We start from the raw sequence: 25,513 nt of genomic DNA, 5'->3' as shown, positions 1-25,513 counted from the left end.
AATAAGCCAGAGAAGATGTTTTTAGAGACCTCATTACTTTTTGCTATAAAACATTTAAAGGTGTTTATTAAACTTTTACTTTGTATATTGTGCTTCAAGTATACGTGGGTTTGTTGTATAGTTGTCAACCAGTAAATGAAGATCTCAAGCACTTTATAGGCCAGGCCCATTATGTTTATTATAATCTCTAATCTTTATTTTTGTCTCATGAGCTGCATATTATTGACTCCATTTTATAGATGGTGATACTGATATCCAAAGATATCAGTAACATACTTGATATACTTAAAGTCATATGGTTAGTAAATGACATAACTGGGATTTGACCAATATGGCTGATCCCACATATATTTTCCATTTTGAATCATCTAAACACTAGTGTATAAAGTACCAAATGAAAAAAGAGGTTTGAGCCTTTTTTACCAGTGAATTTCATTAACAATACCTTATTGATAAATTGGCATCGAACTATCTTTAAAAATCAACATAGTAGCTAATCTCTGTATTTTTGCTTATACTAAATAATAGCAAATCCACACATATCATTTTTTTCTATTTTTTAAATTGAGGTATAATTGACATCTAACATTAGTTTCAGGTATACAACATAAGGACTCAACACTTGTATACACTGCAAAATGATCACCACAAGTCTAGTTAATATTCAACTCCGTGCACAGTCATAAAAACATTTTTATTCTTGTGATCAATTTTAAACATATTGTATATTTTGTGAGGGCAAATTTCTTAGTGTATAACCTGCGTAAGTAGTATTCCAATAGAAGTCTGCAAATTAATTATAAATCTACAAAAATATAAATATAAAATAGTAGAAAACATCTTTTTGGTCATTGTATTAGGAAGATATATTAGGACATTCTTAAAAATGGAGATTATTAATTGATTGATTCCTAAATAGTTAGATATAAGAGGAGGAAATACAGACTTTGTCCAAATTATAGAATTCTATAGATGATAGTCCAAGATATTGTATTTTCAAGAAAGATATTATAAATCTAAATACCTGTCTTTGCCTATCTCATGTAGGTGCCTGCCATTACTGAATAAGGTTATTCTGCAGGAACAGGGAGGGAATAAAGCAGTTCATTCTTCAGCCTGGAAATTGCTTGTAGAAAGCAGTCTTGACCACTTGCTTACATAGTAACATGTGTAAAGAATAATTTTGTTCAGCATGTTAGTGGGCATTGCAATGTCTCCCCCACATATTTTCTACTCTTGAGTCAATTGTGTAGCACACATGTATTTTCCATGAAATTGATCTGATTCCTAGCCCCATAGGTGGGACTAGAAAAGTCTAAATGAGGATCATTCTGTCTTCCTTGACATAGTAATTGCTTCTGGAAACCTTGGCCTAAGCCAATTAGCAGATGACATTCTCACTGCCACAAATATTGATTCAGGGTGAGCAAAAGACCTAAACTAGTCCAATGATAACAAAGCTGAGGTTGTAGGAGACGCCATCTCTCTCTTCCGTGTGTTAACCAGATGGCATGTGGCCTAGGTAGTGTTGGCAGCCACATCTCTTTGACATCAGAAAAGCCAGTCTAGTAAAAAGCCCAACAGGTGGAACGGAGCAGTTCAAGGAAATTGCAAAGAAGCAAATCCGCCCTGATGAAACTCTCTCTGTGGCCCTTCCAACCTCTGCACAGTTTACTTGGATGAGACTCCTTATTTTGGCTGTTTTGAGCTGAGTATTCCATCCCGCAATTAAAAGCCTCCTATGAGATTAATGAAATTAACTAATTCATTTTCTTCCTAAGCCTACCACTCATCAGGTGCCCAACACTACTGATTCTCACTCTTATATCGTGTCTGTTTTTGTCCCCTTCTCTCTTCCTACTGGCTTAATTTGGGTCCTTCTCTTTTCCTTCTATGCTGCTGCACAAGATTGTTAATAGGTCTCAATAATTCTAATTTACTTATTAATATAAAGTTTTTCAAAATCTCCCCCACTACTTCCAGGATAATGCTCAAGTTCTTCAGAAGTTATGAGGAAACTTTGACCCTCTTCTACTTTTAAAATCCATCCTGAAATCTAACCTAAATACCTCTAGTTGTCTGAATGCAATATATGCTTGAACTCTTTGGGCCTTTGCCGGTTTATCTTCTGGAATATTGTGACCCATTTTGATCAAACCCAGCTAAAATACCACCTCTGGGAAAGTGTTTCTTAATTGCTTTTCTTTTACTTCCTGCATAGGTAGATAGTTGCTCATTCTTCAGTGTTCTCATGGCACTTTATACATACACTGGTCAACACTTTCCACATTGTGTTGTAATGATTTGTTTATAGTTTGATCTCCTTTGTAGACTGTGACTCACTGAGGGCCAGGTCTGGACAAAGACATTGTTTTCCTCCCAACTCAGCCTAAGGCTCTACACATAGTGCCCGTTTAATAAATGTTTGCTGATTACATGAATAAAGGACTGAATTAGTCTCCATGGTTATTATTTCAAAACATGCTGTCAGAATACACACCCACATACACTGTACTAAAAATAAAAACAATTCAAAAGGACATGGTACCTAATGTCTTATATTTTACTGGTTGTTCTTTCTGGACTTGAAAGCAATTGTAGGCCAGAATATTGCTTGTTAGGTCTCCTAAATTTAGTCTCATTTTAAGAATTATAATTTTCATTTTTTTCCCCCAGAAAGACTTCCCTTAGTTCAAACTGAAGCAGAGCCAAAAGACAAGAGGAGGTCTAAGGTCTGCTTGTCTGTATTTACTTGGTCTAAAATAGCACTGGACTTTTGTTATATGAGGTTTTCATGTGATTTGAAAAAAAAAAAGTTTTAACCTGCTGCTTTGTTTGAACAGTGATGGCAAAAGCTAAAAATAACACAAGATTCCAAATGTGTGTATGGAAATTAAAACACAATTTTGGGCAATTGCTGTAAAAACTTCCACTCTCTTTATACACCTTTAGACTTAGCTGGAGCCAGATCTGCCCACAAAGGAGACGTTTAACTGATAGGTCCTCTTTATGAAAGGCCTTTTCCAGGGGCCACATCTTGGGGGGTTTGGGGAAGGGAAGTATGTGGTTCTGTCTAAATTTCATCCAGGACTTCTCTCCCCATCTGACCCTGGAAATTGCTACAATTTTAGCTTCCTGTGGTAGGCAGTAAAAAAACTAAATCAGAAATGGTAGAAATACACTTTGCTCAGTCAAGGGAGTTTCTCAGCTTCCTATGCTAGAATCAACTACATATTCATAAGCAACATAGCATAATTCTAATCCTTGCACCAGGCATCAACCATAGTAATTCAAACTTATCTCTGGATGAGCCTTGAAAGTGGCTTACCATCCAGAGCTACTATTGGTGAGATGTATTTTTGTAGTTCATTTTTAAAAATAAGAGAAGATTCATAAAACATCTCTCCTAAGGAGCTATCTGAAATAAGGGTTGTAGAACAGTGTGAATGGGAGGTACAGGGCAAGAGAAGCAGTTTGAATAGATTGCCATAAAAAGAAAGGTCACAGTATTTCAACCAACTAAGTAGGCCCAAACTAAGAATACCACAGAACTGCCTGTTGGACCAACATGGCTTTGAAGGAAAATGACAAATGAGATTGACAGGGGCATCTGAACCCTTGCAGCTGTTTCATTTCAGGCATTCTTCTCCAGGATGGCTACTGCGTGGATTTAAGAAGCTGCAGACAGTAGTCATTTAAGGAAATGGACACCACGGCCAAATCATCTTAGAATGCAATCGAGAGTAGAGGGTCAGTTTGGCCAAAAAATGCAGATTCAAGGCATTCATCAGCTTAGTCCCTCTCCTCTCCATGGTTTTCCTTAACACCCTTTATTGTTCTGGTTCACCTCTTACCTGCATCTAACCGTAGTCTCCTAAATCTAGGTTGTTTAAATGTCTGAGCTGACAAAAATCCTGTGCTGATGTAAAGCAGTGTAGTAGGATATCAAAATCATAGGTGTTGGAATCAAAATGTGTTTCATCATGGCTCTGCCCGTTTCTAGCTCTGTGGCTGTGGGCAACTTCTTTGAGGCTCACACTCTTCATCTGTAAAATGGGAATATAAATACTGATGCATAATTTACAGTCATATAAGGCAGATACTATATGTAAATGGCTAGGCACACTTTGAATTCTCTGTTTTCAAGCTCTTAATTATTGAAACTAATGTCATGTTGGCTTTCAAACTTTATTTAACAGCTAGACCTTTTTATTCAAAGCCAATCTTACATTGTGGCATCAATCTGTCTATCTATCAATCTATCTACCATCTCTCATCCATCCATCCAACCACACACAAATGCATAACATATACACACACCTTTATATATACCAGTTGAAAGTAGTAAGTATATTTCTATAATAACTATAATTCATAATTTCAAATTAAATTATTTGAAGGCAAACAATGAGAAAAGAAAGCTTGATATGCTGAAAATAAAAATTGTATAGAAATAGCATTCATAACAAGCAGTTATTGGGGGTGTGTTATGCACCAGGGGTGAATTATCTCTTTAGATTTCCACACTATCTTAAAAGGCAGTTATTGTTACCACCATCATTTCCATTTTACAGAAAGGGCAATGGGACTTAGACAAGCAAATCAATTTCTCTGCATCCCATAGTGCAGTAGGGAGTCAGGATTCCGACCCAGGCAGTGTCCCACTAGAATCTGTGTCTTCAGAATCCCATTACCTCTGCAGCCAAACTATTTTATATTGAGTATTGATAATCTTGACACAGGGATAAGTAGTGGAAAATTGTCAAAAAATTTAAATAGTGTCCATGAAATCTCTGAAGACTATTTAACTATATTAATGCATAAAATTTTAAGGAGATTACTAGGGTATTTCATTTTCAAAGTTAAACCACTGAAATTCCCAATGACTTTTCATCTCCCTTACATGGTAAATGTTAAACTTGCATGAATTGGTGTATGGGTTTCCTAGCCATTCTTTAGCTCATTAGTTCATCTAAAAATGTTTTTGAACACAGGTTAGGTGACAAGTCAACTTAAATCTTTATTGCTTGATGAAAAATTATTTTCAAATATAGTTTGAAATATAATGACATTTTGAATGAAATATTTAAATTGTTTGCTAAATATGTCCAAAGGTAAAGCCATAATTTTGTTACGAACATTCTATATGAATCTTAAGCATAGTAATATGGTAACTGTTCATTACTTGAGCTCATTAAAAGCTCATTTTAGAGATTTTTTTTTAACTATTGGGTTTTTAGGTCAGGAAAATTTAAGGATTGATTTCTTATTTCACGTAATAGTTTTACAGCATCTCCTGACCACGGGGCACCTAGTAAACCTCCGTATAGAAAACTGGAGTTTAGATTTCAGTGCCCAAATCATTACCCATAACACAGAGAAGTGAGTCTTAATAAAACTAACCGTTTTTATGACAAGATCCCAAAACGTCTGCAAGATACCGGTGATTGTGTAATGAAAATGAAGATAATGTACATAGTTTATAAGTAAATCACTGGGAGAGAGAATGCATCCTAGTTTATGAAGATGTGTTTTTTCCTTAGATCTACTGGCCTTGATGTATCAAGAATATATATCATTTATCTATCTATCTATCTATCTATCTATCTATCTATCTATCTACCTACCTCTATATATTTTATGTCTTATCTGAACTTGAATTCTGCATCTGTTAGCCCTGATTTATGCCCTCTCCACTACTTTGAATTTCTTTTATATACTCTCTTTCTTGTTCTGTCATTCACATCTACAAAGTTAGCTTTTGTTTCCCTTCATTTCCTCATTCTCAATGACCCTTGAATGCCTGTTACAAGTGATTTTCAAAATGGAATGCCCATAAGATCAGGTGGGGAACTTTAAAACATGTAGATTTCCAGATCCCATTTGCAGAGGTTCTGACTCTGAAGGGTTGGTCTGGAGCCCCAGAATATGTATGTTCAAGATGTATCCATATGATCTCACTTATATGTGGAATCTAAAGAAAAGAATAAGTGAATGAACTAATCAGAGACAGTTTTGAAAACATGGAGGAAAAACAGAGGGTTGCTAGAGGGGTGGGGGGGTGGGGATAAGGGGAAGGTGAGAGGTTTTGAAAAATAGTCGGTAACCACAAGATGGTCATGGGGGTTTGAAAATTAATTTGGGGAACGTACAGAGGGATAGTGGATGGGGGGAGGGGGGTTCACACAGTGTGAGGGATATAAATGATAAACGTCTAAGTTTTGCTTTGTCTTGTGCACCTGAAACTAATAAAAAAAAAGAAAAAAAAAAAAGAAAGAAAGAAAAAGATGTATCCCATTGATTCTGATGCAGGGGTCTTCCTGAGCACACTTTTGGGCAATTCCTGCTATAGTGAATGTGTGAAAATGTCATGAAAATGTAGATTGATAGATTGCAGGCATGAATACATTGAATTCCCAACACTAGAAAATATTGAAAGACTGTGACTTCAAACTCTTACAAAAATAAAAGAGAATCTTTTCTTATATGGGGGCAAATTGCTTCTAATTTATACTCCTTATAAAAGGATGAGGGGGCAGAAAAAAGCTGAATATGATTGTTCAAGATAGTTGCTGTAAATTAGTTATAAGTGTAAATATTGTACCTTTTTATACAAAGGAAATTAAATCAAAACTATTAGATAGTGGCCTAGTTCTGTTTCTGTATGTGGGCATAGCTTTTCTCTCTTGTTTATTGTTGTTATTCCCTGCCCCCGAATATTATAAATAGTGAATAATGGGCTATGAACCCATAAAGGAAAAAATATATGTGTAGATGAGGAACACCTAGGTATAATTCAACAGAGATGTCTCGATTCTACATTGATTCTATTAGGCTTTCAGAATTGGTGTAAATTTAGAAATATAATTTTCTTGGGATAAGTTAAGTATATATTTTTTATTTGTCTAAGATTTGTGATCCCCTCTTGTTTGTTTCCACAGACAGATCTATTTTTGTAGTTTTTAAACATCTTTAATCTGATAAAAAAGATCACATATATATATATATATATATATATATATATATATATATATATATATGAGTGTGACTTCTTGATATGAAGTGCAAGATTTCAGGATTTCAGTGTAACTGTATATATATATATATATATATATATATATATATATATATCAGAATTCCCAGGTTAGGTTAAACAAAGATCACTGGAAAAATTTCTCAAATATGTGTATTTCAAAGGTACATTGGCATAAAGATCCATTTAGAATTAAAATTCTGCTGAAGGCTCTGTAACTGTAAAAATAAAAATGTGTTTTTCTAAATATATAAAAAATATCATATATTATGCTTATTTCTTAGCCAATTCTATCACAGGTTGCCTGGGTATAAGTGCGTGAAACTATGAAGAAAATTTTGGAATTTATGAATTAGATGAGATTCTAGGTAATACACATCTGACAACGGACTCTCTTCTAACGATTTTTAAAATTGGACTGTACATTCTTCCCTCTAGAATAACAGACAAAAATCTTTGATAATATTGAAATCAAACTGACTAGGTTGAGTTCAGTCTCAATGAGGGATTTCTTTTGCCATAATTTAAATTATTTTTACAGAGTTGGGATTTTCTTCACAACCACAATACCTTTTTTTTATTTTTTTATTGCCTTTTGGCTTTTATTCTGAGGCAGACCCTTTTTAATTTAAACATGATCTGTTGTATTTACTTTGAATGCCAACACATTGTGTATTACTCACCAAGTGACTCTTTCTTTCTGCTATTCAGAATTAAATAAACCAAGACGCAACACATGTCTTAAAACCACAATAGTTTATTTATAAGAAGAAAGACAGCCCATCAAACTTTCCACAGGAATTTAAAAAATCCATTGGGGACTCAAAGCCTTTACTTTCTTTCCATTCATATAATTTTGGTTTTGGCTTAACACTTAGCACAATATTCACTTCAAAAGAATATCCCTTGCATTTAAAGTAAACAATCATTGTTCTACACAGACTTTTAATTTTTCCCCTCTGCCCTTTGCCACTTTTCTTCTCTTGTTCCAGTTCTTTGCTAGCATTACATCCCGAGTATGCCAGATATAAAATCCCTTTTTAGTTTATATTTTGATATGAAGACTTACTCAGGAAAAAATCAAATTGTTACGTTTTGTATCATTTCCAATTACTCTTGACATCTATAGTTTCTTAACATTTTAAAATGATACTTTGATTATAGGGGATGAGATAGGACAAAATAACTGCAATTAGAATGAAATAGATTCTGGCTTTAGAAAGGAAAATTCAGTTTGAACATGATGCAAGGCAATGAGCTTTCATTTTAAGTTCAAATTCTTTGGGTCTGGCTAAGCCAAAACATATGATCTAGGGTGGCCTTAGTTTCATACAAAGTAGATCTCAAAAAAAATAACTTCAAACCTCACTGCAAGAAACAGAGTTACTAATGACCAAGTGAGGGTCAGTAGCAAATAATGATGAATTGCAAAGTCCTATGTCATGTTCCGCTGTCTCAAGAATGAGTTGACAAACCATACAGCCTATACTTTGATCACTAAGATTGTCTGGAATACATAAAGCCCATTGGAGTCATAAACATTGAAATTTTACATCAATTTCACAGTTACACTGAAATCCTGAAATCTTGCACTTCATATCAAGAAGTCACACTCAGCCAACACCGTTTTTGTGATATAGTATGTATATGACATCGTTTACCAAAACACAGGACTTGCCAAATGAACAAAGAGTTTGCTTTTATGAACGTATAAAAACTCATGAATTTGCTTAAAAAAAAGAGCCCTTATTGACTATTGTGGAAGGTACTGTGCTAAGTGCTAGATCATATACAGTCCTGGCCCTTAGGCAGTTCATAGCTTTGTGGTTCTTATTTTTCCCTGCAGATAGTAACCTAAGTCATTGGGACATACACAGGTGCTCCCTATCTGACTTAACAGTCTGTTCTCAAAGGCCTTTTGCAAACAGAATCTTATCTGCATTACAATGTGTAATTTATAAATCTATTCTTTATATAAATATAAAATACATAAATATATAAATATATACATACCTCAACAGTTAAAATATTATAAATTTTAGTGTTGCATATATCCATGCAGGCTTTTGCCATGTGGCAGTCCTGTAGGCATGGTACTTATTAATATTTCCTCAATGTGTTCTAAATTAACACATACTTATGGACTGGTCCTGCCCTCTTGCTCTCAACTGATCTTTCTCAAGTCATGATTATAATGCAATAAAAAGGAGGTATGAATAACCTAAATACCATGGAAATAACAGGAGCTTGTACAGAAATAATTCACAGGGCACAAGAAGAAAAAGGCTTCTTTGTGGCAGCTACTCTATTTCCTGTGACTTTGCTTCCTGCTATTTGTGCCTGCGACCAACACCTTTATGTTTCTTGAAAAATCCAATGTTATATCCAGTGTTCTGTCATATACAGTGGAGCTCCATGTTTAAGGTCATAGATCTCAGACTATTTTGCCACTTTCTGGCTAAGTGACTTTAGGCAAGAAAATTTACCTCTTTGTGCTCTGGTTTTCTCATCTGAAAAATGGGGCTAACGCCATTATTAATTGAGTCTAAGTAGTACAAACTTTCACAATTCACTTCTCAGAAATCAGGTTGCATCTTACAGTTGATGGAATGTCATAATTTAATTGGTAATGCTTTTTTTCCTTGGTGATGCATAGCATAATGGCCTAAGAATCAATACTGTGATGAAGTACAATAATTGTAGCACCCTTATAGAGTTCTGCTAAAGAGTAAATGAGTTAATGCAAATAAAGCACTAGCACAGTGCCTGGCAATATGTTTCAATACTCATGTAATGTGCCTGATGGAAATGTTGCTTAAGATTGAGTCTGCGAAAGGGGAATGTTGTGTGTCTCCTTTGGAGAAACAGATAGACATTGGTGTCTGTTATTAAAAAACTCAATTGAGAATGGGGAGTGGGGACTTATTTGCTCTAGCTTCTTCAGTAGATTCTAAGCTTCTCAAAAGTAGAAATTGAGTCTTTTATTTTTAACAACTATTAGACTATCATGAATGTGGCTTATATTCAGTAAATGTTTGTAAAGCATATACCCCGTCTCTTGTTTAATTGATCTGTTTTTATATTGGAAAACAAGTGCTAAGTGTTTTACAATTAGTAGTTGAAAAATAATTACTGGCTTAAATGTGTGGACCCCCAATAAATATGCATTATTTCTACTTAGTCATGCTTTCCTAATCCTGTTATATATGTGCTCCCTTTAACAGACTTTTAAATTTTCTTTCATTAGTTTGATGTCTGTGAAACTATAATCTACAGGGGGAATTGAATGCCAAGTAGATTTACTTATAAATTTACTGAAGTTTTCATTAGATCTCGAGCATAAAATCAGCTCCATCTTAATGATTCATGGGTGTCTTACCTTTGTTATAAATCTTCAGTATATATGTGTACTGAATACTGGGGAATCTCACATTCCTTATTTTACTGTGCATGTGGTACACCATTGCATCCATTGCTTCCACATAATTCTTTCAAGAATTGCTCCAGTACAAACTTCTCCTTCAGGAGAAGGTAGCAATTCCATCTATTCATCTAAGACAGCATAAAAATAAAACAGGCTTTTTCCAGACTCCTCCCTGGGCCTAACAGGGGATATATTTCAGCAAGCCAGGGCCTACAAGAAGAAAGCAGAGAGTACCTGAAAGCAATCCCAAGCTTGGAATAATGAAGAAAAATAGATTGGAGTGGAAGGGAATACTCTGGTAGGTTTGGCAATGAGAATGAGAGAGGTTTGAATTCTATATAAGGGGAAAACAAACTTTTTCAATAAAAAGCTAGGTAGTAACTAGTTTTGTTGGTCATTTGGTCTTTGTAGCAACAATTCAACTTTACCACTTTAGCTCAAATGCAACCATAGACTATGTTAACAAATGAGCATGACTCTTCCAATAAAACTCATGGGAGACAGAGAGACTTGGCTTTTAGGTCATAGATTGCTAAGTTCTGTTACACAGGAAGACACTGTCTCCATATTTTAATGTATTTATTGTAATATATTGGTCATCTATTATTTGTTTAGTACTGTATTATTTTTTTTTTTTTTTAAATTCCAAGCTACCTTTTTTTTCCCCTATAAAGAAGACTCCAGCTTCTGTTTATTTTTCCATTTGGCCCACAGTTGTATGTCTTGTTTTGTCTCTGTGGTGGTCCCTTTTCCCCATGACAAGCATTTTCTGATAAGAGCTAGTCCACATTATCTTAGTATAGATTTGAGCCTTAGGTGGGGCTTGAGAGAATAATCTTCATATCTGACAACCTTTTTGGAAGTTAGAGTTAACATAGTGAGGCGAGAGAAGCAGATGGTGCCATTGTGATGAAGCACGCTTTTCATACATGAGTTGGATTTCCTTCCTCGTCATCTACACAGTTGCTTCCAAAAGACCAAGGCGTTGTGTCCTGCAAGATATTTGGAGCTAAAAGTAAGTTTTAAATTGGGATACCTGGGACCCTTATTATTTTGTTCTTTCTCTTTGGCAGAGGTCCTTATATCCATAATGAAATAAGGTTTGAGTTTCCAAATCTTTCTGAGATCCTGTAGTTTATCCTAGAACCCATAAAATCCCACATGTGTCCCAGAATTGATGGTCAACAAATGTTTGTTGAGATAATTAACACGGGTGTATTGAGCAAGGCTTCTGAAATTCACCCTTGCCTTGTACAAGTAACTAAGATAATACCAGGACGTTAGACATAAATTCCACTTTTTTTTTTTTTAAAGACATCTTCAACATGTTTACTGCACTGTTTCGTTCATCCAACTGGAGAGGTAGAGGCAAATTGCAAGGGACATATTTTGTTACATCCCTAGAGAATGTATAAGTACTTATGACTTTAATTTTTCCACAGAATTATAAATCACTATGTGCCTCTTTGAATTAGCTATTGGCACTCCTGAAAACTTCTTTGACAATACAAAAAATTCTTTAAAAGTCAAAAATACTTCTTTTTATTCATGTATTACACAGTTAAGCATTATGTGTATTTTTGTTCTTTTTCCGCTTACTAGTGTTTATGCACTAGATACTAGTATTGTTTCTATGATTAGATGCTTCTCAGGCATTTGTCTTAAATTAAATTTCCATATGTTTAAGGCAATGACTTTCTAACGCAGAATTTTGGCATTTGCATGTATTTTATTCCATTGCAAAATTCTATAGCATCTGTAATTATTTAATGATCAAAACAGTTACTTGATCTTGTCAATATTGCTATTTCTAACTAATAGATGAAAATGGAGATGTCCTTTTTTTTCCTCTTTCACATATTAATTATCACAGTAAACTGAAAAACAGAATTAAAAAAGTTTTCATTCTCAAATAATTACTGCTTGTTATCCTAACCTGAGAAGCATTGAGCTAAGTGAAGAAGTATTACTTTTCCAAAAATGTAAACTCAATTTACACTTAGCATTTGAAATTCTTCTGATACGAAACTCACCTGAAAGTTAATAATACTTATAATTTCTATATTATGTTTCTTGTAAGAGAAGAGAAAAATCACAAGAGCTCTGGGTCTACCTGGCCCGGTAAGCACTGGATTTTAGTTGAAGCAACCTATGGAAAATGCTTTTTAAGGATCCTAGGACACGTTCTGGAGGCTCAATAATTACAGTAACACCAAAGGCTGGATTTCTTTGTTTTGTCACTTTGCAGAAACTTGCTCTTTACCCATCATCCAACCTATTTAAAGTAGCGTAGCATCCAGTAGCTATAGAAAAGAAAGAGAGGAGTCACTCTACACTAATGTGAGAGTTGGGGTATACTACTGTCAATTGGAAGGGTTACCACAGAATGATGAACTGTTAGATCATGAAATGGGCAGGCACTCAAACACTTATGGAGTCACACATTCCATGTAGCATGGCCTTTCACAAAATGCACAGGAATGTATGCGGTTGGTTCTAACTTTGGAACAATCCAGTCTACCTTTGGGTTCTATAAAATGTGTGATGACCTCTTTGGTCCAGGTAGCCCCTACAGTTCATTCCATGATTTGGCATGCACACACAGTCTCTGTACCATGCCTCCTAACATTTGGAGCAGCATCTGCTAATAAATAATATGGAAAATAGTGCTGTCTCTTTTAAGGATGCAGAGGTCACTGTGAAGTTAGTGGGCAGGACATAGCCAGGAAAAAGAAAACATGAATAGGTCAGGTCAGCTGGAGACTTGAAAATTGTTTGGAAGTTAGTTTGTGACAGATGGCATAGAACTGTAACAAAGACTGCAAAGCAAGTCAATAAAATCCATTTTGTTTTGCTCCTGGGCACATTTTTCAAACTCCTTTGCAGCTGTCTGGGCCATGTGACTGATTTTGGCCAATGGAATGTGGATGGGAGGCCTGACTCATAAAAACCTTCTGTGTGATCCTTTACTTTCTCTCTTTTCCATGTGCTGATTTGACTGTGTCCAAGTTGAAAAGCACAGTCCCTCTATCTGTCTGAGTTCCTAAATGACTACATGGAGCAGAGGCACTTCCCCACTTTCAATTGGAATTTACATGAGCGAGAAATAAATTCCTGTTGGGATAAGCCACTGAAAGGATGGTTATAGGAGCTCACTAATGCAAGAACTTAGTGGTCCAGGCTAAGGTGTTTGACCCTTATCTCAAAAAAGTAATAAGCATTTTGAGTAACAAGCCAGCAGGATGAAATAATGTTTTAATAAGACTAATGTAACAGAAGGAAGAAGATAGTTAGAAACAGAGAGAGAGACTGTATGTACCCTGAGTTACTAGAGAGAAGGGAATTCCACAGCCCAGATAAAAGAGAACCAAGGGGATCAAGCCACTCAAGGACAAAGGAAGAGAGAGTCCCATGTAATGGATTTCTAAATTATCCATAATCTCAGCAATGCCAAGGGTCAAATCTTATGATGAGGCCAATGAATTTGATGGTGTAGAAACTGGAGGTGGTCTTTGAAATGCTAGTGAAAAGGAAATAATAAAGGCAGAAAATAGATTGCATTGGGTTAAGGAGGAAATATATAGTTTCTGTCAGAAAAAAATTAAATTGTCAGTCTTGACATAAACTTAATTTTGAAATAAAAATTCTGTTTTGTAAAATCTCAAATTGATTCATGCCCATACAGACGCCCTATGGTTTCAGCAAGCCTCCATCCAGGATTGTGTTGGACATTGTAGCACATTCCCCTTTAGACACATTCTCCCTTATCCATGATAGCAAACACTAATGGGTCATGGGCCTCATTTTCCCACTGAGAAGACCTTGGCATTCTCAACAACATGCTTCAAGTAGCAATTCTCATTTCATTAGAGTTGGCAATTGAACTAATGCTTTTTATTGCTATCTGTTTATTTCACACAGTCTTAGAAGTTTTGCTTTTATGAAGGTTGTAGAAGGGAGACTGAGGAGTAATACTCCTTGCTCTACATGACCGGCTTGTGTGAAAAGGTTCTCAGACCCACAGCAATAAAAATTTGTTATAATTCTGCACTCATTTCTTGTCTATCAGGCCATTTTCTTACATCAATTTTCTCCTCAATTGGTATCATTATTATTCCATTGTCTTTCAATATTATGCTTTAGGGTCACTCAGTACTTTATGATCGTCATTACTATTATTTAATGATAATATTTACATAGAATCTTTTCCTCGAAGAATCCTTAAGCATGCTGTACTTCATATAACTCAGTAGATTAAAGGAAAACTATTCGAACTCCTCTCAGATTTTTTTTTGCCTCTCAACGGTTTGCCTATCTGGGATGCAGTTTGAGCTATGGGCTCTGTGCCAGCTGGAAGCTGGGCTGATTTCTGAGTGGAGCCACAGCCCTTATAAGTTAGTGTAGCATTACAGTGGTTTTCTGTTTCCCATTTGGCATTTAAGAAGAAGCACTCAGATGTGATCTGCGTTTTGTAACATAAGTTCTGTATAACATTGGTAGCCCCAGCACCAGCCATAGCAAGATGGGAAGCACAATTAAATGATATTTTTTTCAGAGTCATAGATGTGTGTGAAATTTTGACAAAGTGGCTACCTTGATCCCTATGTAAAAGCTTATATACCATGTGACAAGGACATAGGCTGCCACTATTGCCATCTAGTAAAAGCTACAATAAATTATTGTTCACAAATTAACAATTAGTCACTGGTGGGAAAAAAGGTTAAAGGATAAGACAGGAAACCTGAAAGGTTACCAAGCAAGAAGCACTATGACAAGTGCATTATTAGGGCTCAAATATATATGTATACTTATTGCCTGAATTTTAATTGGGCCAAGAAATCAGAAAATTCTTGACTGGGGTGGGATGATATGAACATAAAGACTGGATATGACACAAAACATACCGTATTTTGCCATGTATAATGCATACCTTTCTGCCCAAATTTGCAAGGAAAAAATTAGGATGTGCATTATACGTGGGTAGTACTAATTCCATATCTATATAAATGTTTTTAATTCTTTTATTTACGCTTATGAGTTAAAAGTGTAACTCTAGAAATCAATAATGCTATCCATATGCAAAATAATACCATGGAATATGATAATTGGTTTTGTTGAATTTACAACAAATTTACAAAGAAGGAAGCATTCTTGGCCTTCAATGATGTGTAAATATTGTAAATTTGTTACCTGTATATAAAGTTTCTTGTACCTTGTATCTGTTCTTGTGTTTTGTGATTATTTGTTACATAAAATTTCTTGTACCATAATATGTTAAAAAACAAATGCTAAAATTCCTTCATAATACCAAAAACAAGTACCTAAATGTAAACAAATAAAAAATTTAATTAAAAATTAAAATGAAAGATTATTTTCCTTGAGAGTTTGGTCAAAACCATGGGTGTGCATTATATATGGGAGTGCATTATACATGGCAAAATATGATAATATCTTTTTTGTTGATAGCTGGCCATTTTTTGGTTAAATTATATTGAGAAAGTGAGATAATTATAATAGCTAACATTTATTGAGCGCTTATTATGTCAGGCACTGTTTGTTGTATTCTATGTTATGTATTATCTCATAGACTCTTTCAAGCAAGAACTAGTTTATCTTAGAGAAATTGTTAAACTTTCTTAAAAGAAAATATTTTTAAAAGAATATATATGCTTAATAATATGCATAGAAATTAAAGATTATTGGTTCTCACTTAAACATAACCCTAAATTATCCTAAATTCCTTGCTCCAGTTCATTGAAATCATTGGGCTTTTATGACTCTTAACTCTGTCATTATTCTCTGTCAACTAGTCTCATTTTCTCTTTGTGTGTGTGTGGGGGGAAGGAGCGAGGGGTCATTAAGGAAACACAGTTGTCTAAAGGAAAAATTATCTTAAAGAATATGTTACTACGTTCATCATCAAGAGAAATATTATATGAGTTTTAGAGGCGTTTCTTGATTCATATATATTTTTATTATTTTAAAAATAAATATTAAAAATATGTTGATTTTGATACTTCTTAGATAGCTTTGTAAAAAGAATAGGTATACAGGCTTTGTTAAACTACTTTTTGGAGTTGGATTTTTGTCTTATATGAAGAAAAGCAAAAAGTCTAGATTTTCAATATATCATCTAATGTTTGTCTTTTCTAATAGTTTCATTTTTAAGAACTGCAACTCCTCTTGTTTTCTAGTGCTGCATTTTATATAGATTTTTCTCTTGGAATTAATAGAAATTATACTTTCATGGCATTTTTATATGCATAGGACCTTTTTCTTTTCTGTTTTACAAAGCACAACTATATAAATTTGTTTAGTTAACTAAGACATTTTTTTAAAAAATATATTTGTTCCTGGAAGAGTTTACCTTTAAAATAATGTTGAAATGGCATATTAACCTTAAGAGAGTAACACTTTGTTTTAAATACATGTATGATTCTGGATGCGAGGTATGCATGAATGCAGTCTGGAATTCCAAGTTTCTAGGCTCTGTGTGAGAGGGCAAGGAAGGTCAATTCTCATCTCCGCTAACACAATACCAGTCCAACCTAAAGAAGAGCTTTTCTTTCGGGAAATTGTAACTTTTCATTCTAACTTGGTATATATAAATGTGGATTCCAAATAGATTTTACATTATGTTTAAACTGGTGAGCTCTGTCTTTGGGGGGGGGGGGTCAAGTGTAGCAAAGATGTTTTGGGTAGTAAGTTCATAATTATGTTACAGTGCCTCTCGGAATTGGATACTATGGACTCGTGCTTCTCAAACTTTAATATCTGTATGGATCACTGGGGGAACTTGTTCAAATGCAAATTCTGATTCAGTAAATCTGGAGTGGGATCTAAGATTCTGCATTTCTAGCAAGCTTCCAGGTGATGCTAATTCCATCGGTCCATTTTTCGCACTTCGAGTAGAAAGGCCATAGAAAATGATAAGCAAGCAGGAAGAATTGCCTTAATTTACTCTTGCACAGACCTGGCCATCTTCCCTCACTCTACACTTTCCATTGATTCTGCACTTTCAAGTTCCTGGTGAACATCCAGGGCCCTCACACATGCTCTCTGAAAAAAACACCTTACGTCTCCACTTCTCACCTAGCTCATACCCACGCTGTCATCTCATCTAAACATATTTTTCTCAGGAAAAATATTCATTTCCTTCAAGCCTGAGCTAGGGATTCCCAGAGCCTCTCAACATCAACTGTAATAATAATCATTTCACTTATATAGACTTGGGCAATGTCTGCCTTTCCCATTAGATGGTAAGTTCTGTGATATGATAAGGTCCTTGATACAAGAGCTTATATCCTCCTCAGGACTTCCTTTAGGCTCTAGGAAGCAAGGCCTCGGCCTGACCATAACCTCAGAAGTCATTGCCTTTGGCATGCCTTCCTCGGTATTTGGTAAGCCCCCTTTGCTCTCTGGCACCTGCTTAGACTCAAGCCTGAAATGGAATGTGCGTGGGCCCGATCCCTGTTTTATCTTTTGAGGCACTCTCCAAACCTATCCACTTTCTCATGCTTCAGTCAGCCAGATGCTGGAGTAGCTCTGGAACTTACATGTAGCAGGTCATCCTGGGGCTCCAGGTCAAGCTGGATCCAGGAGGGAGGCCTGGCAAATGGATCCCTTGCACTGGCCAGAGCAGAATTTCTTTTTCAGTGTCTGGTGACTTGGGACCGCTAGAATAATGCTGACATAGCTGGTTTGGGGTGATTCAAGTTGTTTATGTAGATAGGGGCCTGCAATATATTTTACTGGGATCCTGAACACCGTAAGAATGGCTCCATTTATCTTGATCATTGATACACATTTTTAGGTACCGCAAAATGAATGAAAAACCTAGAAATTTTACAATCAAATAGAATCTAAATGCTACAAAAATTGGTGTAGGGACAAGAGGTCATTCTCATCTTGGTAGTTTTGGACATGATCTTGGGTTCTCAAGGTACTCCTGACACCAGTTGAGACAAGTGAAGTCATGATACAAGCCACAAATATAGCAGTCTCTTAAGGTGCATTTTTCAGGTGGCACTTTCAGTTTTGACCACAAAAGAACCCAGTCTTATATTTCTCTGAAGCCTTAAGAATTTTCTGTATTCTTTTTCTGTTGCACTGCTACCACAATATGTGCTCCATATGTGAAAGCAAAGTTATATCAAAAGCTGCCTTTTCCCTCCTGAAGTCTGCATTTACTATATTGAGCTATGACTGTGATATCAGAAGGTAAAACGACATAAGTAATACCGTCTGACATGCTGAATCATAACTGGGTGCAAAACAAACACATTGCTTCTGAAAATGACACCTAGAAACATCATTCTTAACCACTAAGCTATGCTAGTGATATTATTTTGGAAATCCTTTCGCTATTAATCTAACTTTAAACTGTGTGCTTTCCTTTCCTTTTTCAGCATAGCAGGATTAAAGACCAAAAGAACATTCTCATGGTTGGGATCACCTTTATAACAAGGAGGTTGTTGAAAGACAAAGCATCTTAGAAGCCTCACAGTTAAGAAAATATGACTGAAAGCACTTCAGCCTAGCAACAGGCCCAACCAGATGTTAGAGTCCAGTCATGCTGTTTGCTCACTGAGTAACCCTGGCTGGGCAAGGCAAGCCAGCACACTGGGCCTGTTTCCTCATTCACAAATTGAGGCTAGACTGGGTAATTGGAAGGCTCCTTTCTGTTCCAAAATCTATGAGAAAAATTCCTTTAGAGAATCACTTTGCTCTTCTCAGTCAGTGTAGGCTCAGCCTCAAGGCTGTAATCCCAGTGAAAAAAGGGAGCCAGGGTTAGGTCGTCAATGAATATCGCAGTTCTCTGGGTCCTCATTTTCCCATGAGGTATCTTTGCTAATTCAGGACACTGAATTAGGACTTCAGATGAACTTGGGTCAACTTAGATGCCTGTCTAAACATTGGGAAACTAGGTCACTTGACATTTGTGCTCCGTGATTTACCATATGCACATGCTTTGTTCCTAGATATTGTTTTAAAGATCAGGGAAGACATCTAAGTTTTCTCTTTGTCTTTCGTCTCCATTACTATCAGTCATTCCGTTCCCAGTCACCATCATGATATCCCTGGGATGCTGTTATAGGCTCCTATTGTTCTTGGTGTGCTGCTCTTGCTCCTGGAGTCCCTAGAACTCTTTCTCCAGGCAGTAATTAGAAGGATCCGACTGCATCTTCTCTTTCCCCTCGGGGTATAATAGAAACCCTTCTCCCTCCAGCTCTGTTCCCCAGCGTGTCACCTTACGTTGACTGTATTAAATGAGCTTCCTTACCTTCTGGCTTCTGTTGAGATTGGTCAATTGGGGAGGCACTTGTAGGACACAATGGTGGGGAGGACAGGAGAAAGTGGTTGCCGTATTTATCACCCATGCCTCCTCCCTTCCAGAGCACTGTTTGGCAGGGTCAGTGAATCTCTACTAAGGGCCCAGCTCCTATTTTGTGGCCCTTTCCTTCAGCTACCGCTATAGCTATAGCTCTTTCAAGTTCTATGAATTCCTCCTTTTCCTTGTCCCGTCAGTCCCAAGGATAATGATGCTTTCCTACTGTTGCTAATTCCAATACACCTCACCGCTTCATTTTTCCCTTTAACCCTATTTTTGTATTTATAAATAACCCCCTTATTAAATTCTCTTTAATTAAACCATGTATCATCTACTTTCTGCCATGTCTTTGGTCTAGGAAAGAGAGCTAATTCTCATACCATAAAATTCACAATTTTAAAGTATACAAGTTAGTGGTTTTCAGCATATTCACAAGACTGTGCATCTATCATTCTCTAATTTTAGAACATTTTCATCACCCTAAAAAGAAATGTATCCATTAACAGATACTCTTCATTTCTTCTAACCCCCACTTCCTGGAAACCACTAATCTACTTTCTATTTCTATTTCATGTAATGTAATCATATAATATGTGATATTTTTGTCTGATTTTTTTTTCTTGAAGCACCATGTTTCAAGGTTCATCCATGTTGTACCATGTATCAGTACCTCATTCCTTTTTAAGGCCTAATGATACTCCATTATATAGATATACCATATTTTATTTATCCATTCATTGGCTGATGGACATTTAGGTTGTTTCCACTTTTTAGTTATTATGTATAATGCTGCTATGAGTATTCCTGTACAAGTTTTTGTATGAACATATGTTTTTTAATTATCTTAAGTATATTCCTAGGAGTGGAATTGCTGGATCATGCAATAACTCAGTGTTTAACTTTTTGAGAAACTGCCAAACTGTTTTCTACACTGGTGGAAGCATTTTACATGCCATCAGCAATGTGTGAGGATTATAATTTCTCCATATCCTTGCCACCACTTGTTATTTTTATTTTTCTGATTATAGACATCTTAGAGAGTGTGAAGTGGCATTTCACTGTGGTTTTGACTTGCATTCCCCTAATAACTAATAATGTTGAGGATCTTTTCATGTATTTATTAGCCATTTGTGCTAATAAGCCATTTCTCTAGGGAGAAATGTTCATTCAAATCTTTTGACCATTTTTTAAATTGGGTTATTTGTCTTTTTATTATTTAACTGTAAGAATTACCTTTTTATTGTTGAATTGCCAATATTTTCTTCTATTTTGCAGGTTGTTTTTCCACTGCCTTGGTAGTATCTTTTGACACACAAGTTTCAATTTTGATGAAGTTCATTTATCTGTTTTTTCTTTGGTTCTTGTACTTTTGTTATCATATTTAAGAAATCATTACCGAACGTAAGGTCATGAAGATTTACAACTAGATTTTCTCTAAGAGCTTTATAGGTTTAGCTCTTACATTTAGATCTTTGATCCATTTTGAGCTCATTTTTGTCTGTGGTGTGAAGTGATGGTGAAAATCCATTATTTTGCATGTAGATATCTCATTGTCCCAGCAGAGTTTGTTAAAAAGACTGTTCTTTCCCCATTGAATGATCTTGGAAAATGTTGCTAAAAATCAAATGACCATAGATGTATGGGTTTATTTTTGGTCTCTGAATTTTATTCTATAGATCCATATGTCTATCCTTATGCCACTACCACATTGTCTTGATTACTGTAGATGTATGATAGGTTTTGAAATGAAAAACTATGAATCCACCAACTTTGTTTTTTAAAAAAAGATTGTTTTGGCCCTTCTGGGTCCCTTGCAAATCTACATGAATTTTAATGTCAACTTGTCTATTTCTGCAGATAAAACAGTTAGAATTTTGATAAGCATTGTGTTGAATCTATAGATGAATTTAGGTAGTACTGTCCCCAATATTTGACAATATTAAGTCTTCCAATCTATGAACACAAGACATCTTCCCATTTAATTAGATCTTTAATTTCTTTAAACAATATTTTGTAGTTTTCAGTATATAAGACTTGCACTTCTATGATTAAATTTATTCTGAAGTATTTTATCGTTTTTGTGCTACTATAAATAGAATTATTTTCTTAATTTCATTTTCAGATTATTCATTATTATTGTATAGAAATGCAATTTATTTCACATCCTGTAAACTTGCTGAACTTGTTTATGTCCAATGCTATTTAAAATGGAAATATACAAAAGTCTTAATGTAAAATTGGAATTATTCTGAATAATTAGCTAGATTTAGATATGAAATTTCATCCAGCTAGATTTAGCTATGATATTTTTTCCAGAAAATATACTCTTAATATTTTCAATATGTTAAACTAGGGAAAAAGTTATAAAAATAATGCCTTTAATCCTCAACATAGATAAATAAAGCTTTTATTGAGAACTATTCTATGCACTCTATATATACACACATTTTATCCTTACCGCACTCTTTAAAGTAGGTGTCATGATTAACCCCGTTTTATAGATGAGGAAATTGGGGTCGTAAAGAAGTTACCTGACATGGCTAGAAAGCGGTAGAGTCAACATTTGAAGTCTGACAATCTGGTTTCAATGTCCATATTTTTAAAATCTATGTTATGTTGCCTCTTGAAATACTGTGAAAATCGGTCTGCAGAAAAACTCCTCACAGTGGGTGGATAAAGTACAGTTAGAATTTTTCAATATTGTCATTGTCCTTCCCCAATTACAAAAATACCCCAAAATATCTGAGGATTATCAAACTCATCCTGAGGAGAAGGAAATATACTCTGAGCAAGAGCAGTCTTATAAACTTAGTTTTTCATATTAAGAAACAAAAACAAAACAACTTCATTTTAGAACAGTTGTGGATTAACAGAAAAAATACAAAGATAGTACAGAGAATTCCCATATATTCTCTTCTTGCTTTCATGGTTTCTGATGGCAAATCCACTATCATTCCAGTCCTTTTCCCTCTTGGTAAGGTATGTTTTTCTCTTTTAAGATTTTCTCTTTGTCTTTGGTTTCTGTAGTCTGAATAACACATGCCTAGGTGGAATTTTTTTGGTATCTATCCTGTGTGGTGTTCATTGACGTTTCCTGGATCTGTTCTTTGGTGTCTGTTATGAATTTTGGAAATTCTTGGTCATTAAACATCCAATATTTATTCTGTTTTAGTCTCTCCTTTTTTTTTTTTTCCTTTCTGGTATCCAAATTATACATATATTGTACCTTTTGAAATGTTCCACAATCCCTGGATATTCTGTTCTGTTTTTCTAAATGCTTTTTTTCCCCTTTGCATTTCAGTTTAGGAAGTTTTTATTGACCTACCTTCACGCTTATTATCCTTTTCTCTGCCATGCTCAGTCTACAAATGAGCCTATGTGGGGGCTAAAAAAAATACTTTTCCTCTCACCATCTAAGTTCTTTTAGCTGGGCTAATAATCAAATTAAGAGAGACAGGTTAATAGGAGAAAATGCACAAAGTTTATTATGGATGTACATGCCAAGGGTGTCATAAGACATGAGACCTGAACCACACTGGTCAATTGAGGTTTATATGCCATCATGGACAAAGGAGAAAGTGAACAGAGGTCTGAAATTTCAAAGGAAACAGGCAATTTGCAGGTAGCTGAGAAAGAGCAGAACACAAATGGCAGGCAGATTCTTGCTGGGCAACCCAGAAACAATTAAACAACGTGGGGGAGGCATGTAGCTTCCCAGGCCACTGCTTTGAGCCTTCCTAGCTAAATGCTGAGGTGAATATTTTGGTTTTCCCCCTGGAGCAGGCCTTTTCATCTGAATCTCTTTGGCAAAAACAGGGAGGGTCAAAATTTCTTTCTGAGTCTTTTAATAACCAGCTTAAAATCAACATCCCAAAAGGCACAGTTTGGGTGTTGCAAAACTTCGGTCCCTTTCACCAATTAAAGACATTCTTTATTTCTGTTACTCTTTTTGTTTTCTGGTATTTCTTTTTTAATTTTTTGTTGAAATTTCCGTCTTTCTCCTTATATTACATATCTGTTCTTGTATGTTGTCTACTTTTTCCATTAAAGCCCTAACGTATTAATCATAGTTATTTTAAATTCCTTGTTTAATAATTACAACATGTGTATCATGTCTGAGACTGGTACTGATGCTTGCTTTGTCTCTTCAGACTATGTGTTTTCTTGCCTTTGAGCATGGGTTGTAACCTTTTGTTGAAAACCAGACACGATATATTATTGGATAACAGGAACTGAAGTAAATAGGCCTATAATATGAAGATTTACATTAATCTGCTGAGAGTTGGTCTGTGCTTATGTTTGTTGTAGCTGTAGGTGCCAGGGACTTCATTCCTTTAGTGTTCCTTTTTCATTTACCGCGTTGACTTTGGGCTGCTCTACTATCCTCAGAGAGAGTCAGCTTCTTCTAGCTCTTTCAGTGGTATGCAATCCCATGTTGTTACATTGGAACCATGTTGATGTGGTAAGGTATGGAGGAAGGGAAACATTCTATAATCTTATGATTAAATCTGACTCTTTTAGCTGCTCTGTGTTTTAGGGCTCTTATCTTTACAAGTGTTTCTACGGTGGTATAGCTTTCTACCCATTGTCTCCTACCCTCTTCACTGGCTGCAGCATTCCTAATTTATTTTCTTGAAAATCTGACTCCCGTTTCCTGTTTTTCATTTTTGTTTTGTTTTCCTCTCCTTAGTTAGAACAGGAAGGCTAGATGGAGACTGCTGAAGTTGGAGGAATTCCCTTCCCTTAGTTAGGATGAGCCTCAGGCAACTTCTTTTCCCCTGGATTGTAGAACTTTGTTATAAAGTTCTGGGAGGGTTTCACAATGATGATTCCTCCCCTGATCTTGTCAGAGCTCTCAGGGATCTTTTTGGGATCCTCACTGTGAGAATCTGGTAGGGTTCCTGAAGGTAAAGCCCACAAAAGTGTGGGGGACTCCCAAAGACTGTGATTCCCTGGAGTTTCTCATTTTCACACTAGCCCACTGAGCCTTTAGCAGTTTGTCAAAATTACCATTTAAGTGTTTCTACCATATTTATGCTCCAGTAGCTTTTGCTCCAGGCAGGCCGGTCTGGCTGTGACTCTGGATTTGCCTGTCTCTCTAGGTGGATTTTTGGGTGGCAGTTTGCCCTGTCACCTCAGTCGTCTGTGATCCAACAAGGCATTGTTTTTCAGTTCGTTCAGCTTTTCATTGTTGTAGTACATGAGTACTACAAGCTCTTTACATGTCTGAGTTGAAACTACAAGTCATGCATATATTTTTGAATTCTGAAATACTAATATTGATGAAACTTGAAAAAAGTTACTGAAGAATAGAACATGAAAAGAAATGAGAAAATATAGCTTAAATGTAAAAGTGCATGTAACAATTTGATTTGTGGCTGCAAGTGTACATGAAAGTAGCAAACTGGATGTCAATTTACTCTTTCTCCAAAAATTCAGATAAGCCATCCTTTCGATGGGGGTAATCAATGGATTTCTGTATTTCATGTTCCATTCATGGAAAATACTGCTGTGATGTCCATTTGACAAGAGAAAGAGATTTTTTTCATAGGAAGTAGCATAAAATTCAGTGATTCGGAAAGTTTGTCATGGGATTTGTTTTTGGAAAGATATTATTATTATGTATGTAAAACAGTCTTGGAAAGACCACAATGATCACAGTTTCACTGAAAAGTCAAATGCTGATGCAAACCTTATGTTCTCACAGTGGCTGCCTTTTAGTACA

General features: G+C 35.5%; 1 long non-coding RNA gene across 3 annotated transcripts in view; it reads left to right on the top strand.

The window, feature by feature from the left end:
• The window catches only part of LOC109448662 (uncharacterized), a 439,520-nt gene that overhangs the window by 278,725 nt on the left and 135,282 nt on the right, over positions 1–25,513 (top strand). The window lies entirely within an intron of this gene.

This window comes from Rhinolophus sinicus, linkage group LG03 (genome assembly GCF_036562045.2).
Source record: "Rhinolophus sinicus isolate RSC01 linkage group LG03, ASM3656204v1, whole genome shotgun sequence".
Taxonomy (NCBI): domain Eukaryota; kingdom Metazoa; phylum Chordata; class Mammalia; order Chiroptera; family Rhinolophidae; genus Rhinolophus; species Rhinolophus sinicus.
This window is presented reverse-complemented; position numbering and strand designations above follow the sequence as displayed.